The sequence below is a fragment of the Mesoplodon densirostris genome, chromosome 8 (genome assembly GCF_025265405.1).
Source record: "Mesoplodon densirostris isolate mMesDen1 chromosome 8, mMesDen1 primary haplotype, whole genome shotgun sequence".
NCBI classification, from domain to species: domain Eukaryota; kingdom Metazoa; phylum Chordata; class Mammalia; order Artiodactyla; family Ziphiidae; genus Mesoplodon; species Mesoplodon densirostris.
The window spans coordinates 17,694,709-17,713,906 of record NC_082668.1 but is presented as its reverse complement, the minus strand read 5'-3'; the positions used below and the strand labels follow the sequence as shown (position 1 = coordinate 17,713,906).

The 19,198-nt window shown below is 37.1% G+C and overlaps 2 pseudogenes; one reads left to right on the top strand and one right to left on the bottom strand.

Moving 5' to 3' along the window:
• Positions 1-16,758: 16,758 nt before the first annotated feature.
• On the top strand, positions 16,759-16,929 carry LOC132495368 (small ribosomal subunit protein uS14-like; annotated as a pseudogene).
• A 142-nt stretch (positions 16,930-17,071) lies between these two features.
• On the bottom strand, positions 17,072-17,505 carry LOC132495167 (small ribosomal subunit protein uS9-like; annotated as a pseudogene).
• Between the last annotated feature and the right edge of the window lie 1,693 nt (positions 17,506-19,198).

Below are 19,198 nucleotides of genomic sequence, written 5' to 3'. Positions count from 1 at the left end.
ATCTATTGAGTTGATCATATGGTTTTTCTCCTTCAATTTGTTAATATGGTTTATCACATTGATTCATTTGCATATACTGAAGAATCCTGGCATTCCTGGGATAAACCCCACTTGATCATGGTGTATGATCCTTTTAATGTGCTGTTGGATTCTGTCCGCTAGTATTCTGTTGAGGATATTTGCATCTATGCTCATCAGTGATATTGACCTGTAGTTTTCTTTCTTTGTGACATCTTTGTCTGGTTTTGGTATCAGGGAGATTGTGGCCTTGTAGAATGAGTTTGGGAGTGTTCCTCCCTCTGCTATATTTTGCAAGAGTTTAAGAAGTATAGGTGTTAGCTCTTCTCTAAATGCTTGATAGAATTCGCCTGTGAACCATCTGGTCCTGGGCTTTTGTTTGTTGGAAGATTTGTAATCCCAGTCTCAATTTCAGTGCTTGTGATTGGTTTGTTTATATTTTCTATTTCTTCCTGGTTCAGTCTCAGATGGTTGTGCTTTTCTAAGGATTTGTCCACTTCTTCCAGGTTGTCCATTCTATTGGCATAGAGTTGCTTGTAGTAATCTCTCATGATCCTTTGTATTTCTGCAGTGTCAGTTGTTAATCTCCTTTTTCATTTCTAATTCTATTGATTTGAGTCTTCTCCATTTTTTTCTTGATGAGTCTGGCTAATGGTTAATCAATTTTGTTTATCTTCTCAAAGAACCAGCTTTTAGTTTTATTGATCTTTGCTATTGTTTCCTTCATTTCTTCTTCATTTATTTCTGATCTGATCTTTATGATTTCTTTCCTTCTGTTAACTTAAGGGTTATTTTTTGTTCTTCTTTCTCTAATTACTTTAGGTGTAAGGTGAGGTTGATTACTTGAGATGTTTCTTGTTTCTTGAGTTAGGATTATACTGCTATAAACTTTCCTCTTAGAACTGCTTGCTCCATCCCATAGTCTTGGGGTCATCGTGTTTTCATTGTCATTTATTTCTATGTATTTTTTTATTTCTTAAGTGATCTCTTGGTTATTTAGTAGTGTATTTTTTAGCCTCCATGTGTTTGAATTTTTACAGATTTTTTTCCTGTAACTGATATCTAGCCTCATAGCATTGTGTTCGGAAAAGATACTTGATATGATTTCAATTTTCTTAAATTTACCAAGGCTTGATTTCTGACCCAAGATATGATCTATCCTGGAGAATGTTCCATAAGCACTTGAGAAGAAAGTGTATTCTGTCATTTTGGGATGGAATGTCCTAAAAATATCAGTTAAGTCCATCTTGTTTAATGTATCATTTAAAGCTTGTGTTTCCTTATTTATTTTCAGTTTGGATGATCTGTCCATTGGTGAAAGTGGGGTGTTAAAGTCCCCTACTATGATTGTGTTACTGTTGATTTCCCCTTTTAGGCTGTTAACATGTACCTTATGTATTGAGGTGTTCCTATGTAGGGTGCATAAATATTTACAATTGTTATATCTTCTTTTGGTTTGATCCCTTGATCATTACGTAGTGTCCTTCTTTGTCTCTTGTAAGAGTCTTTATTTTAAGGTCTATTTTGTCTGATATGAGAATTACTACTCCAGCTTTCTTTTGATTTCCATTTGCATGGAGTATCTTTTTCCATCCCCTCACTTTCAGTCTGTACATGTTCCTAGGTCTGAAGTGGGTCTCTTGTAGACAGCATATATATGGGTCTTGTTTTTGTATCCATTCAGCCAGTCTATGTCTTTTGGTTGGAGCTTTTAATCCATTTACATTTAAGGTAATTATCAATATGTATATTCTTATTATTATTTCCTTAATTGTTTTTGGTTTGTTATTGTAGGTCTTTTCCTTCTCTTGTGTTTCCTGCCTAGATAAGTTCCTTTAGCATTTGTTGTAAAGCTGGTTTGGTGGTGCTGAATTCTCTTAACTCTTGCTTGTCTGTAAAGATTTTAATTTCTCCATTGAATCTGAATGAGATCCTTGCTGAGTAGAGTAATCTTAGTTGTAGGTTTCCTTTCATCACTTTAAATATGTCCTGCCACTCCCTTCTGGCTTGCAGAGTTTCTGCTGAAAGATCAGCTGTTAACCTTATGGGGATTCCCTTGTATGTTATTTGTTATTTTTCCCTTGCTGCTTTTAATATTTTTTCTTTGTATTTAATTTTTGAGAGTTTGATTAATATGTGTCTTGGCATGTTTCACCTTGCATTATCCTGTATGGGACTCTCTGCACTTCCTGGACCTGATTGACTGTTTCCTTTCACATATTAGGGAAGTTTTCAACTCTAATCTCTTCAAATACTTTCTCAGACCCTTCCTTTTTCTCTTCTTCTTCTGGGACCCCTATAATTCAAATGTTGGTGTGTTTAATGTTGTCCCAGAGGTCTCTAAGACTGTCCTCAATTCTTTTCGTTCTTTTTTCTTTATTCTGCTCTGCAGTGGTTATTTCATAGCCACCCAGTCTATGATTCTCTCTTATAGCAGTCAGAACAGACTAAGACACCTCCTTTCGTACCACAGGACATCTGCACATGCTGTCCTCCCTTACCATTGCATTCTTGGTGCCTGGCACATAGTTGAAATTCAATAAGCATTTGCTGAATATTACTATTACAAATGAATTTAAGATGCAGATTTGTCATAGCCCGTGGTTGCAAGTTTATCTGTTTTAAATGGACCTCACCAGGCAAACCTACAAATACCCTCCAATTAGTATTAACAGACTCCTTATTCTATACAGTGAAACTATCTCTGGACACATTTAAATAGCCCTTCTGTTTTCAAAAATGCATACATGACACAAAAATAATGAATTAAAATAACCCATGGGAAATGCCTGCCTTTTTAAGCTACACCTCAAAGAATGGCAGGATAGTACTTGACTACAAAATGTACAAATTTATGTGGTAAATTAAGTGTTCTGCTGTGGGCTTGTGGACACACATTTAATACAGTTTATATAAATGAAAGCAGTGTGTAACTGACTTGAGAGTAAATTAAAATTCTACAGAAGTCATGTTCTCCCACCAGTCTTACTGAGACTGCATCTGAGTTGCCCTCCTTCCTGCTTCTAATCTCCTTTTTCTCAGTCAGCCTTTTACAGTGCTCCCAAAGACAGCTTCATGAAACAGAGTCAACTTTGTCACTCTTCTACTTCAAAATAATGGCACCAGCTGCCAATAGAATGCAGAACAAAGTACTTTTTCCCAACTTATCTTTTTAGCCTTTATCTGACTCATCCCCAAAGCCCGATATTCTCATCCCATGTTTCTATTGAGCTGATATGAGCCTTCCCTGCTCCCTCTTGCTCTGAGCCCCTTTGTGCCCTGGGTCACTGCCTGGAATAAATGTCATCCACTCTCCTTTTTCCAGCCCATCCCTATTAATCCATTTGAGGTCCATTTGAGACATCACTTTCTCTATGAAGCCTTTTTTGACCTTCATCTCCTATTGGAACAACCACTTCTTCATCCTCATTCCTCTGGAATGTTGTTCCTCTACACCTCTATCCCACTATTTCTCCACTACAATGTAAACAAGTTGAGGGCAGGTACCATAACTTTTGCCCATTTTCTGCATCCCATTAGGTGTGAGCAAACAAATGCCCACATAGTAAGTGCTCGGTAAACATACGTTGAAAGGCAGGAGGAAGGAAAGAAGAAGGAACATCAGGAAGGAAGGTAGGAAGCATGGATACCTTAACATACTTTAAAGAAAAATCATACTTACCCACCCAATACAACCATCTATGGGATGACCAAAAGAGTAGAGAATTGTTTGCTTTTTCTTCCACAGATGAAGATGGAGACCAAAAGATGAGAAAAGCTAATTTGGATTAGTTATGAATTAATAACTACTTAACTAGAGGTAACCAGGCAAACAAGTTTAAAAATAAGGAGATGGATTTGCCAAGACCTGGAAATTATTCCAGCTTCAGAATCCACTCAGTTTTTGTACATAACCAAGGTTAAACATCCAGGTGGAAAATTAAAAAAAAAAAATTCCCTCACGAAATGCATCCCAATATCCAGATGTTTGGCATGGTGATAGACGAAACATCTAGATTCAATTTTTTTATTGGCCACTTATGTGCTTTAACACAACCAGTGATGTTATGAGTCTGGAGCTGTATCAATACATAAAAGCCCCTGCATGTATCTATCCTATAATTTATACAGTAATACATTTACCAGGAAAGAGAGAATGCCAGTGTAGTTAAGCAGAAGGAAATATAAACATGATTTCCTTTGAGTAGAGGATATTTAATGTCAGTTCTGATTACTAATATGAGAATGTGTTAAGTTTCCACTGGCCACATCTAATAACAACAGAAGAGCTTTTTTAGTCCAAAGACACACCTAATTTTCAAAATATGGTTACTGAAGGGTAAGCCAGGCAGACCTCTTCAAATTACTTGTGTCAACCCACAATTTGTGCAGTTTTCAGGGATTGGTTATATGGCTCTACCAAAAAGAGTTTAATTAAGATTCCAGACTACCCTCAAGGTAAATTGTATTTTCCAAAGGTGGCTACAATATTATCCCCATCCCTCAAGTTTTTCTCACAGTGGGACTCATACTTCTCTTAAAAAGGAGCTGGAGTTACATTCCCTTGAATAAAAGTGACCTTGTAATTATGGCAGAACTAAAGCTATGTGGCTCCCAAGTCTAGATCATATATGATATGATACATGATATAGCTTCTGACTGTTTTGTTTTGTTTGTTTTTTTTTTGAGCCTCTTGTTCTTGAGACCCACCCTGCATTGCATGAAGAGAGCCCAACAGCCTATGGAGAAACCCACATGGAGAGAAACTGAGGACCCCAGCCCAAAATCCTGATCAAACTCCCAGCCAAGAGCCAGAATCAATGTCCCTGACTTGTTAGTAAGCCTTGCTGGAAGTAGAACAACTGAGCAGCTATAGTTACTGCTGCTGTTTGTCAGTCATTTGTTATATAGCAATCAATAACTGAAAAAATCCAAGGAAGAAACAATGTACATTCTGGCTTCCAGCTTCATACCATCAGAAAGTACATTTTTACTTAAGTTGTGTGGTACGCAGAATAATCTCTCCCCACAAAGATGTTCACATTCTAATCTCTGCAACCTGCTAATATGTTACCTTACATGGGAAATGGACTTTGCAGTTAAGAAATCTTGAAGTGGAAAGATTATACTGGTGTATTCAGTTGGATCCCCCGTGTAACCACAGAGGTCCTTATAAATAAAGGAAGAGGCAGGAGGGTTAGAGTCAAAGAGAGTTGAAGATGCTCCACTGCTGGTTTTGAAGAAGGAGGAAATGGCTGTGAGCCAAGGAAAGCAGGTGGCTTCTAGAAGCTGGAAAAGGCAAGAAAGCAAATTCGATCTAGAGTCTCTAGAAGGAATACAGCCCTTGATTTTAGCCCAATGAGTATGATTTCAGATTATTGACCTCCAGAGCTGAAAAATAATAAATTTGTGCTTTTTTAAGGCACAACATTTGTGGTAATTTGCTATAGAAGCAATAAGAAACTAATAAAAGTATTTATATCTGTAGCTTAGTAATCTCTCCCTTTTCTTGAACTGATCCTGGGAGCAGGACAAGCCCTAAACAAAACCTCATCATAGGGTCATGCAATAATATATTTTAGGTCTGAATCAGAAAGGGCTCTGGGACTAGAGCATCCAGCACTGGTGGTAGTGATGAGTCCCAGAAAGAACTAGTGGCTTGTTCAGAGTCAGGAGATGGTCGGTGACTGAGCAGGGAGGGGAACACAGCTGTAAATAACTCTAAGGCCAGAGTTTTTCTCCTCAGATGCTTGTATTCAATATTTCTTTGTTCTGGCTTTCTGACATCTGAGGGTCTCTTTCTCTCAGTTGTCCTGTGTTGTTCTACTGTCTCTAGTTGAACAATAATGAGCTCTAGCCTAGAGTTCTGTTCAAGCTGCCTCCCCTTTAAGATACCAATGGTCCCTTTCTCTTCATTAAATTTTTTCCTCTCTCCCTGCCCCCACTTACTATCCCTTTTGATAACTATGAGTTTGTTTTCTGTGTCTGTGAGTCTATTTCTATTTTGTAAATAAGTTCATTTGTATCATTTTTTTAGATTCCACAATATAAGTGATATCGTGTGATATTTGTCTTTCTGTCTGACTTACTTTACTTAGTATGATAATCTCTAGGTCCAACCATGTTGCTGCAAATGATATTATTTCATTCTTCTTTTTTATATGGCTGAGTAGTATTCCATTGTGTGTGTGTGTGTGTGTGTGTGTGTGTGTGTATGTATATATACACACCACATCTTCTTTATCCATTCATCTGTCTATGGACATTCAGGTTGCTTCCACATCTTGGTTATTGTAAATAGAGCTGCAATAAATATTGGGGTGCATGTATCTTTTCGAATTATGGTTTTCTCTGAACATATGCCCAGGAGTGGGATTGCAGGATCATATTGTAACTCTATTTTTAGTTTTTTAAGGAACCTCCATACTGTTCTCCATAGTGGCTGCATCAATTTACATTCCTAACAACAATGTAGGAGGGTTCCTTTTTCTCTCCACCCTCTCAGCATTTATTATTTGTAGACTTTTTAATGACGGCCATTCTGACTGGTATGAGGTGATACCTCATTGTTGTTTTGATTTGTGTTTCTCTAATAATGATATTGATTTTCATTAATTTTTTTTTTTTTTTTTTTTTTTTTTTTTTTTTACGGTACACGGGTCTCTCACTGTTGTGGCCTCTCCCATTGCGGAGCACAGGCTCTGGACCCGCAGGCTCAGCGGCCATGGCTCATGGGCCTAGCCACTCCACGGCATGTGGGATCTTCCCGGACCAGGGCATGAACCCATGTCCCCTGCATCGGCAGGCGGACTCTCAACCACTGTGCCAACAGAGAAGCCCGATCTTCATTAAATTTTTAATTCTTTATCTCGTTTGTGATTTCAAAGACTCACAATTTATCTCAACGTGGACACAGTAATTTGCCATTATTTTAAGTTAGTATATACAAACGCCACCTTCAATTATTGAAGAAAGATTTTAAGCACTGTGGTAGGCCAGTGGGAGAAAAGGTCTTGGTTAGACAAGTTTAGCTACTTCTCAAGTCTTATCATCTGGTTGATTTAGACTAACTAAACCATTGGTGGAAATGTGAATTTGTTCAGCCATTTTGCAGGTCAGTTTGGCACCTTCCATCAGAAATTCAAATGCACAAGTCTTCTAACCCAGCAGCTTTATATCCAGTTAAAAATGTATGTACAAAGATATGCGTAAAAGGATGATATTTATAAGACCAAACATTAAAAAAAGACTTAAGTGTCTGTCAATTAGAAAGTAGTTAATTTATGAAATGATATATCATACTATGGTAAGCTATGGAGCAATTAAGAAAAGATAAGCTAGAGTTCATTTATACTGAAATGGAAACTCGTCTAACATGTATTCAGAAAAAAAGAATACAAGTTGTTGATCAGCTTATAGTATGGTCCATTTGTGTATCAAAAAACATATTTTATATACATATTCAGAGAATATATATAAACTTAATTCAGAAAAAAATATATAGATTAACTCAGAGTCCACTTATTTATTTATTTATTCATTGAAATAATATTTACTGGTTGACTATTTTGAGTATATATATTAAAACCGAGTATGTATAATATTACATAAAATACCTATGGTACAAGTGTTCAAGAAGCTGTAGTCTACTGAAGGGTATTGACAATAATCTTTTAAAGTAAAAAAGTAAGCTAAACATAATTAAAACATTGATAAAGCTTTTGAAAAAATGCAAGATGCTGTGAGATAGAATGAAAGGATGCTTTTATATACAAGATATCCATCTTTCTAGAAGCTTTCTAGAAGATATGACATTTCAACCTGAGGGGACCTGAGGAGAATAATGGTATAATTCTTGATCTAAAGGACATGCAGAGTAATTTAGCCCCATCCTACTCATTCACTAGTGAGGAACATGAGAGATAATGTCATTGACATAACAGAGATTAGACCACAGATTTACAAACTCCCATTCTGGGAGCACCAAAGGAGAGAAAGTTTGGAGTGTTCCAAGAGAAAAGGTAGCAAAGAAAAGGTGAGTGTATAATAGACCCTAAATCCAATGACATGACCTTATAAGAGAAGAAAAGGGGAAGCAGGTATATAGAGACACAGGAGAGGAGAAGGCCATGGGAAGACAGAGGCTGAAATTGGAGTGATGGGTCTATAAGCCAAGGAACACTAAGACTGGCTGGCAGCCACCAGAAGCTAGTAGAGAAGCAAAATCCCTTAGAACCTCTAGAAGGAACCCACTGTGCCACTGCCTTGATTTCAGACATTTGGCTTTCAAAACTGTGACAGAATAAATGTCTGTTGTTCTATGCTACCAAGTTTGTGGTGGTTTGTTATGGTGACCTTAAGAAATGAATACACATGACAATATAAAGATAACAGTTTTATGAAAAATAATTTTCTAAAACTAAAATAAATGGAAGAAAAGAATGATGTATATTTTGGAAATATTTTGGAAATAATGTAGATCTTTCAAATGTTGACACATTTCATTGTATATTATCAAGGAAAATCACATTTATTAAAATCATCACTGATGTTATCAGAAAAGTTTTTAAGTATTGAGAAGCTGTCAAACTTATGGTGGTAGACAAAGATTTCCAAAATTTTACTACTTGTTTGAAAGTTTGAATTTAACATTGGCAGCGAATGTTGTCAATTGCTTTCCTTGAAGTGGCAAACTCATTCAACTCTGAATAAGCATAATTTGTCAGTTATGTTTTCAAATAAACATGGTATTACATGAAAAAATGAGGTTAGTTCAGCTCACAATGCAAACAATTGTTCACGTGTTTTATGTGTATCTCCCATCTCATTACATAGAATATTAAAAAGACATGGTCAAGAGTTGTGATTTAACAAAATAAATAATTTTAATTTTTAGTACTTCATCAAGGATATTCTTATGTGAAACTGCCTCTTTTTTCTTTAATTGCTAATGTCTGGCAGAGAAAAATGCAATGGTTACTTGTATAGGTTGGTGCCACAGACTTGATGCATACTAGGTGCCAGAAGTTTTACTTAACATTGCCTCTGTACCATCCATGAAAATGTTAGAGTGAAAAGGAAAAATTTCAGTAGTATTTAGTAGACATTTTAGTAGTATTATAAAATTAGCTTGGGTCAAACTGACCCCTCAAGTCCAGGGAGCTACAGGTATCTGCAGACCATTGAGAATTGCTGACACAGAACAATGTCTTAACAAACAAAGAGAAGGAGTTGAATTTTATTCCAATTACACTGCATAAGATTTTAACCAGGGAGAGATATGATTTGATTTGCATTCTAAAAGATGACAGAAAGATTTCTTAATTGAGAGAGTGTTTGATGGTGCCATTTACAAAGAGGTGGGGAAGACTGTAGGAGGATGTGAACAAGGAAGTATTAAGAGTAGTCTGAGACATGTTAAATTTGAATTGTCTATGAGACATCTAATGGAAGAGTTTAGTAAGAAATGTTCCTTGTAAGTCTGGAGTTTAGAAGTGAGTTCTAGCCTGGCTTTATGTATTTCAGAGTCAGTAACATATAGAGAGAATTCAAAATTAAGTCAATAGATAATATCATATAAGAAGAGAGTATAGAAAAGGAAGAGAAATCTGAACCAAACTCTGAACAACTCAAATATTTAGTAATATTTAAATATTTTAAAATAGTTAACCTATTGGGAGTGGATTTGGGGACACTGGAATAGGAAGAGAAAGGGGAAATTACCCTTATATACTGTTTGAAAATTTTCCTATGTACTTTTGACACTTCATGTTATTTAAAATGCACAATTTGATGGTTTTGTCACACATATACAACAGTGAAACATTCACCACAATCAAGAAGATGAGCAAATCAAAAAGTTTCCTTATTATCCACTATAACTCACACCTCTCTCCCCGCATTCCCCAGGCAACTACTAGTATGCTAATATATAATTTTATTCAAAAATAATTAAAAAAAATAAATCAATCTAATCAAACATCGTTTTACATGAAAATAAAGCCATGAGAAATGAACTGGCTTTCCGAGAGTGATGTAGCTTTTTAGGGACAAAAGGAGGGTTAGAATCCAATTTTCATGACTTTCATTTTTGAGACCTGTTCATTATACAAAACCTCCTCCACTCTTTGACCTACTGTCCTGATCATGTATCTTTTTTACTTGACTCCTCTTAGACAGTATCCCTTTTGAAAATATTTGAGGAAGAATTTCTTCTCTGTAGGTTGTAGTCACTACTTGATATGTTAAGACACAAAGCCTTCAGTTCTGACAGGTACTGGAGGCTGCCTTAGAATAGGTTTTTTAGGCTTGAGAAACATACCAAAGATAGCTCAATCTTCTCTTCTATCAAGAATTCCCCGTTGCATTTCACTTTCTTTGTCATAAAATAGTTCAACAAACTTTATGTAAACCTGAAGTTTTCAAACCTGCCGGTCTTAGAGCAAAACAGTTTTTCAATGGGGAAAACACTAAGAAGTAGAACAAGACAGTGGATTTTCATATTATTGAAATAATATTACTTCACAAATTATCCTACATTGGGTTCCCCCAGAAGTAGATTCTGAATCAAAGATTTGAATATAAGTAAGTGTAATATGAAGGTGATTCCAGGCAGTTTTGGGAGAGGACTGACCAGTGAGACAAGGAAGGATGCAAGTCAATAAACTGTATTTTATCATGCAGGTTATCGCTTTGGGCAACTGAGGCTTAGTCTTGCTGGGGAACTCTAGAAGTCATGTAGATTACATTTCAGAGATATTCTATCTGAAGGGTGAGGAAGGAGAAATATTTATCCTCCAACCCCATCAGTCATTGGCTGAGTGCATCTCCAAGAAGCATGAACCTCCTGGAATTTCCTGCCTGCTCTCCACACATGTGAGGACCATAAAAAAGCCTTCAGACCATGCTGGTGTCCACTTCATTTGAAAGGGAATCTCAACTCTCAGAGAATCATGGGATTTTCTTTTCTTCCTGTAATTTCAGTAATGAAGCTGTAAGCAAGTTATAATCGTAACCTGTAAGCCTCCTGAGAACAGGATCCACATCTTGTTCATTACTTTATCCTCAAAGGGACTGATCATAAATGCTCAACACAGTTAACATGATTCCGTAATCAATAGATTGAAATACTTTTCTGTGAACTACAGTCAGATTAGCCATGGCACTGTATGTTGCAGTGGTAAGGAGCACATACAGTTAAGTCCCTTACATACAAATGAGTTCCATTCCGAGAGTGTGTTCATAAGTCCAATTTGTTCATAAGTCCAACAAAGTTAGCCTAGGTACCCAACTAACACAATCGGTTATATAGTACTGTACTGTCATAGGTTTAAAATACCTATCACCGCTGCTTTTACACTTGCTTCCAGACATCCTGGGCTTGAAATAAAAATACTGTACTACTGTACTCTATACAGTACTGTACAGTAAAGTACACAAAAGCACAACCACTTGTAGAGAATGCATGCACTTGACAATGTATGCCAGACAAGTGAACTAACTTACATGATTGGACATGCAAATGCACGTTCCCATCTTTGAAAGTTTGCTACTTGAAGGTTCAGATGTAGGGTACTTACTGTACTCGAATCAGACTGTTTAAATTGTAGCCCAACTCCATCTCTTATTAACTATGTGACTTTAGGCAAATTTCTTAACCTCTCTTATTTTGTTTCTCTTATCTAGTACATAAATATAATCATAATTTCTATATGTAATTTGTTGCTGTAAGGATTTAATGAGATAATTTATAGAAAACAATTACCATAATATCTAAAACTTGTTAAATGCATAAGACCTATTAGCTATTGATATCACTAATCACTTGAGAAATGGCCATTAAGATTGCTCAACACTTAAACTGACCATATTATGGTTGGTGAAATCAAACTTCACACATATGTATGGTTATTATAAATGGTTGTTATCTTGTCCGAGGCCGACTTGTCAAAACTGATCACTTTTCCAGTAAGAGATAGACATAACTTTACCTTGATCTTTTCACTCTTTAACATTGTGTTTTCAAATGTTTAACTTATTTGGGGAAGTAGCCCTGTGTTTTGAGTTAGGTAGATATATCAACACGAACCATTTAAGTAGACAGTTTAAGGTAGGATTTCAAATATTATTTTCCAACTTTACAGAGAGTAGATTTTATTATGTACTTAAATACCAATTGTGCTGTCTCTTGGATTTTATTTGTGTAGTTTCCATTTCTGTCAATGGCTCATTTATCTTAGAATTCAAGGTTAGATTTACCTTTTACTTTAAGCTATTTGTTAAATCCCTACTAGATAAGAAGCATTGTGCTGGATGCTCGAGGTGACTTAGGCCATTTTCTACCTTCATGTACAATACTGAACATATCCTAGGTAGAAAGAAATTTACTCTAGAAGGAATTTTCACAGCATTGTCAAGAAAATATTGCCAAAATAAATAATTTTCAGTATGTGGCACACAGTTTAAGCACCTTTTCTCTTCTTCCATCCCTAGTGGAAATAAAAAAGCAACAACCTTTATGAATATACTTGAAAATCATCATTGATTATCTTTATTTTGTCTGCACCAGATGGTCTGTTGTCTTTTTATCTTTTCAAGGAAGCTGCAAAAGTTGTAGAAAGATTGTTTAACAAGGGCTAAGAAAATCCAATCTGGTCTTGGCTTTGCCTCTAAGCCTTTGATTCAGTGATATAATAGACACTGTTAATAATACTTTCATTCAATGATATAACACTGTGCATCAGATCAGGAGTTTGGATGCATCTGAAAGAAAAACTAGGTAAAGTCTGGAATATAGATTTAGAAATATAACCACCAACTAATTATTCTACAGACAAGGATCTGAAATAATAATCTAAGGTGGGCAGGGAAGGACTAAGTAGCATTCTTCTATATAGTGTCCAAGATCTGAGGTTTTGATTCAAGCAAAGTTGGGCATATATTATAGCAAATGAACACAGCAAGTAGTTAATGAAAATCCTATCTTCTTAAGGATGGTCCAGTAGCAGGAAAAAGGAGTCCAGGACTTCATCTTGGTGTCTGGGATTCAAGGGAGAAGACAAACGCAGGAAAAAAAAAAAAAAAAGAAAGATGGACTATGTAGTACAAAGAGTCTGTCATCCAGAGACAAAATGGTGGCAGAGGGTGAAGATTTAGTAAAAGGAGATTGAGAAAACTTCTTTATAGGGCTCCAGAAGCAAAACTGGTCTCATAAATTGGGGAAGGATGGGGATATGATGGTGTATATTAGTTACCTATTGCTGTGTAACAAATTACCACAAAATTTACCAGCTTAAAACAATACACATGTATTATTTTCATAATTTCAATGTGCCAGAAATATAAGCAAAGGGCTTTGGGCATCTTAGAGCATCTCAACAGAGAGTGCAATGAAGGTGGTACTCAAAGTTGGGATCTTATCTGAATGCTCAAATGGTAATGACCTGCTACCAAACACTATGGTGTTGGAAGGTTTCAGTTCCTAGAAGGCTGTTGTATTGAAGGCCTCCATTCCTTGCTGCCTGTTGACCGGGGGCCACCCTCAATTCTTTGTCCTGTGTGACTCTCCACTGAGCAGTTCAGAGCATGGCAGCTTGTTTCCTCAAAACCGGCAAGGAAAAGTGTCTGCTAGCACAATGCAAGCCAAAATCTTATGCAATTTTTAATGGAAGTGGACTTCATCACTCTTACTGAATTTTGTTTGTTAGTGTGGGTCTAGCCCACACTGAAGGAGGGAGGGGATTACATAGGTCATGAATACTAGGAAATGGAGATAATTGGGGATCATCTTAGAGTCTGTCAACTACAGGGAGCTAACATTTTATTGAGCATCTACTATGGCAAGGTATGACACTTGAACTGTTATGTACAATACTCATTTACTTGGAGGTCCAGCTCTCAAGTTGTGTGGACTTCAGAAGCATGGAAACAGGAAGGATAAAATTGTAACTGTAATAAAATTTTCCCCCTTTTTCACCTCAGTTTTTTTCAGCTGTAAGAGAACAGGGTCTGGATTAATGACTCATCCAGTCCTTTAGTTTCATCCTTTCAGAGCTTTCCATATGCCTGTCATTGACACCTTTCCAAGTTTTCCAGATTCCTTTTTAATTGTGAAAGCCAACATTATACTCACTTTTTATAAAGGGTTGGCTTGAGTGTGACAAGGTTATAAAGAGTTACTATAGTCTACAAAATGTACCTTAGCACAGCATTTCTGAAAAATAGAACATAAGCCACATTTTTGTACATCAAACAATTTTTCCATTAATTATGAAAATTTACCATAAAATAAGCCTATCCAAAAGAATTTAAAAAGAAAGGAATGATATAAGCAAGAAAGAAGGGATGAGGGAGAAGTGATAAGTGGTAAGGTGGAAGCAACTGAGGTTTATGGAACAATACTGTGTACTGGTCAGGATGTTAAGGGACATTAGACCTTGTAACTTTATTTTGAAATTCGAGCAATTATTTTTTCAAAGGTTTTCTCATATATTTTATATGCATCTATTGTCTTCAAAAACTCTGTCCCTGTGTGTTCCTTGCATTTTCTCCAAATTGTCAATTAGCATCTCATATCACACCACTCCCCTCCTCAATCCCTTGAGATTAATTTTGTAGAAAACATACAGCATACGCCTTTAATAGCAAGCTCAACTTGTTCATATTTCTGCTCCCCTTAGTAGGAGAAAACATTCCCTCCCAGGATCCCCATGATAACTGGGTTTCAAATCTAATCATGAAAACCAGCAAGGAATTTACTGGTTTGCTGTCTACCTGCTAATGCTGGTTGGAGCTAGAACTGAAATTCAGGTGATGGAGATTATGATTCTCATCTTTCATGAATCAGCAAAGGTTCCAATTTGTGTTAGAACAGCCCTTCTCCACTGGGTCAGCAGCCTGTCTGGATTCAATCACAGTTTCTAGCCTGGGTTTGACTCGGTAGCTCAGCATAGACACACTTCAATGCATGGTCTTTTACTGCTCAAAGGCCAGTTTTCAAATAAATAACTGGCTAAATGATTTCCAGATGCTAAAATAAAAACTATACAGATGTAAATATATTACATTTAATTTCAAGGCTGTTTAGGGTTTCTACTGTGCCTAGAGAAGACAGCTATAAAAAATGCACATCACTTTAGCAGAGCATACTTCATCAATTACACCATTAACAATAACAATGTGGGAAATAAAGGGTGAAATTGAGTATAATAAAGCAATGAAGTAAATGAATATAAACAAGAAATGGAAATCACCAAGCAATGAATTAATGTTGAATCATAGCTACCCAGCTTACTGTTCTGGTCTTTCTTGAAAATATGATGGTTCTGACTACTGATCAACAGGATTTTTAATCACTTTTCTCATAAGGAAATTTTGGGATTTGTGCAACCATGCTCCTTTTGCCCTGTTCTCCTTATGACCCATGGTACACTCTCCCAAGATGGCTCTATGAGGGGTAGTTCATGGAATAAGGAGCTCTCCTGTCAATCAGCCCCAAAACATTGGGTTCATTAGCACCACTCAGACTGTATCTCAGCACTCGTATAATGCTAGGTGAGAATGGATTAGTCATCTCCAAGGTTACATGACTGAATGTACAAGTGGGCACAAAAAAGGGGCGAAGTTAGGGTACAGATCTGTCCTCACTGTAGCTGGAAATGACATCCAATCAGAAATTGCCCACTGTATTTAAAAACATGTAAATCAACACTCAGACTAGGTGGCATTGGAGGAAGTTCTCTAGATATACAACATCCCAGAAAGAAATTAAAGGGAGAGTTTCACAAATATAAGATTGATAATTTGTTTATGGAAGCCAAGACCTTAAAAATGACATGATCTCATTATGTGTAAGGTTTTAAACTATGAATTCATGATGTTTCTTGGGAAGGTAGAAAGGAGAACTATGTCATTGAATGGGTCTATACAAAATTTTAAAAATAGGACATTTAAATTAATTCAAAAATTCTTTTAGAGGAGAAAAGTAGATCATAAAGAAGAGAAAAATAATCTAGCTTCATGTGAAGTCATTTGATAAAGCTAAGAATGCTGAGTCAACTGTCTTTTTATAGTAATTCTTGTAAAGTCATGAATAATAATGGAAACCCTTTGGTTCCAACCACATTATTTGGCCAACAGGCTAAAATAATCATGAAGAGAGAAATCCACAAAGTTTAGTGAGGGGAGTGGGAGTGACTACAAATTTGATTCCATCAGAGCTGAAGCACCGAGAATCTCTTAACAGTCGTGTCAGTATGACAATGTGGATGAGGTACCTCTCCACACATATCTAAGATGGGAGGAGCTAGATACAAAGGTGCTGCAGCTGTCCTTTCATCCTTGTAGGTTTTAACTTGAACTTGAAGCTATCTCTCTCATTATATTTCCATCTCATTGCTTCTGTAACTGTATGTTCCCATTCAGCCTGGCTTCAGGTTGACAATTTATGGTCTTGTTTTTTAACTCAGTAACTTCCCTTTAGTCTCCAGGTCTACCCATCTCCTTCAACCCTTCTCATTAAAGCCCAGAGACCAGTGAACTCTGCCTCAGTATCCATTACTGGCTCCTGAGCCTGACTTCAACACCCCAGTCCTCAGTTTGTCTAAATGGAGGGACTGTCTATATTCCTGCAGAACCAATTTGTGAGACCAAAGCAAGTTGTCCCAGATATAGCATAATCTCTGAAGATTCCACTGGTACATGTCTCTTTGTGTTGTGCCTCATTGCATCTGAGAAAGTAAGATGGGTCATCAACAGCTCTACTGGAGCCACCAGAGAAAATTCAACTGGGGGGCTCTTTCCCATGCCACATCTGCTCAAACTGGCATGTATAATCCAGAAATACTGTTTCAGTATGTGTAGCCAGTGTTTCCTCAGTACATAAAGGATGTAGGTTTCATTAAGTTGGACTAAGTGAACTCCCTTGAATAGACCATCCAAGACATCTACCTTACTGCAGAAACAATGCTAACTCCTTGTACTTTTTTTTTTAAACTTCAAATCCTACAACCACTGTTTATTATAAAGGTGATCCTTGATCCTCATGATGGGTTCATCAGTAAGATTTCTGGTAGTAAGCACAGGCATCAGGACCTACAAATATTTTGGATTCACAGTGATGAGGATCAGCTACCAGCAGGATCTAGTCATACAGGGTGAGGATGTCTTTGATCTCCACCTTGGAAGCCTCATCCATGTATTTCTGGTAATAGGCCACCAGGGCTTTGGTGTGGGACTGGCAGACTGTGTAAATCTGGGTCATGTGACCACCAGCCTTCACTGAGACTCAGATGTCCACCCCAGAAAATCACTCCTTGCCCAGAAGCAGAACAGCCTTCAGTAGCTTATATTGCAGTGTGCATGGCTTGATCATCTCCAGGGGTGCCGCTCACCCTGATGAGGCCATTGTTCCAGTTGCAGTGTGCCATGGCTATAGCCATCTTCTTGTTTGCATCTGAAGATCTGCACCAACTGCAGAGGGCCCTTGGATCACAGGGCTGCTGGTGAAGACAAGAGCTCCTCATCTCATAGTGCTGTAACCAGAAAAGTGTTACATGTACACATCTTTTGCTTGCATGCCTTCTATCCTGCACTTGCTCTCCAGCTTTGCCTTATGTCTCCCAGACTCCAGGAAAGAATTCAACTGTTGAGGTTGAGGGGAAACGAGGAAGCATGGTGTAAAAATCACTGGAAAACAAGTGAGGAGACCTGGTTTCCAGACCTACAGATGCCACAAACTAGCTGTGTGACCTTGAGAAAGACACCTAGGTCAGGTGACTCACTTACAAAAGCAACAAGTTAGTCTCAGTCAACAAGGCTCTGCTTACAGCTCTAACTTCCAATGGGTTTTATGAGAGAAGATCTAGTATTTTGCTGTATTTAAGAATCTGTGTTTTCCAAATTCTAACTGGATGGATAAAAAGTGACAGGTACTTAGCTGAAGTTCTAGTGAAAGAATCTTTGCACCTTTGCCTGTAGTTTTCTCTCCCTAACTTTGTTCCCACCACAGAACTAAAGAAAAATAAAATATCAGTGGTTTATTTTCACATCTATGAAAAAGAAGCTTCCAAGAGACTTTCCATTCATGCGTTCAGATTTATTACACTACGAACCAGTGGGCTCCCGCTGCATTTATTTAAACTTCTGTCACTATAATTGTGAATATAGCCAGAGGTCCCCTGTGGGCTGTGAGATGAAATGCTGAATGGCAACAAAAGTGAACAAAGCAACATCTTACTTTCTATTCTCCTGGCTGCACCATTGGTTTTTAATGACATAAGAAATACCCAGAAGCTACAGTTGAGTTAAGCATGAGCATAAATAAAGTGACAATGCAGCAAGCTAAAATGCTCATATTCTAAATTCTAAAATCAGATTCCTTTCTTTCCAGGTATCCTTCAAGCTGAAGTTATATTTCTTCCCCCCTTACAAAATTTACTTCACCAGATTTCTTTTCTAAAATGGAAACTGTAGCTCAGGAAGCAAAATGGACCTTGGGTGAAGTTCATCTTATGTCCACTCCCTTCCACCTCTTCTGTGCCCTTTGGCCCTGAAATAGGCTCTTTTCTCATCCTCCCTAGGAACAGAGCATCTTCAGGATGTCTCATGTCCCAAAGTAAGGCCAGTAACTAAGGATTACAACAGTCCTAAATATGGAATAATTTAAATGGTTACTCTCTTTTTGGTATATGTAACTTATCAATAGAGTGATCAGGGAACTGACCAGTTCTAACTATTCTAACTGGCAGTTTATCACAGTTAGAGCCAGGGCTGTCCAAAGTCTAGGGAAGGTGGTAGGAGCTGTAGTGAATAGGCATCTCTAAGTTACAGTGGCAACACACACACAGTGCATCAGGTGAGACATGAGTTAGGGCAGGTCACCTGAGGTTCAGGTAAACAATTGTTATGCAGAACTGGATCAGATTGGCATCAATGACATTCTGAATGAAGATGCCACCGGCATATGAAGAAAGAGATTAGGATCAGGGAACCAGACTTCTAACCACATCTCCAGCACTGATTAACCTTTTGGCTTCAGAAGAAAAAATTCTTTTTTTCTGAATCTGTTTTCTCATCTGAAAATATATTCATTTGGTTATTTATTCAACAAGAAAGTTCCATTTAATATTGTTTTAAAGAGTGAATAGTTATAATTTACAGGTAAAGGGAAGAACAAGAGAAA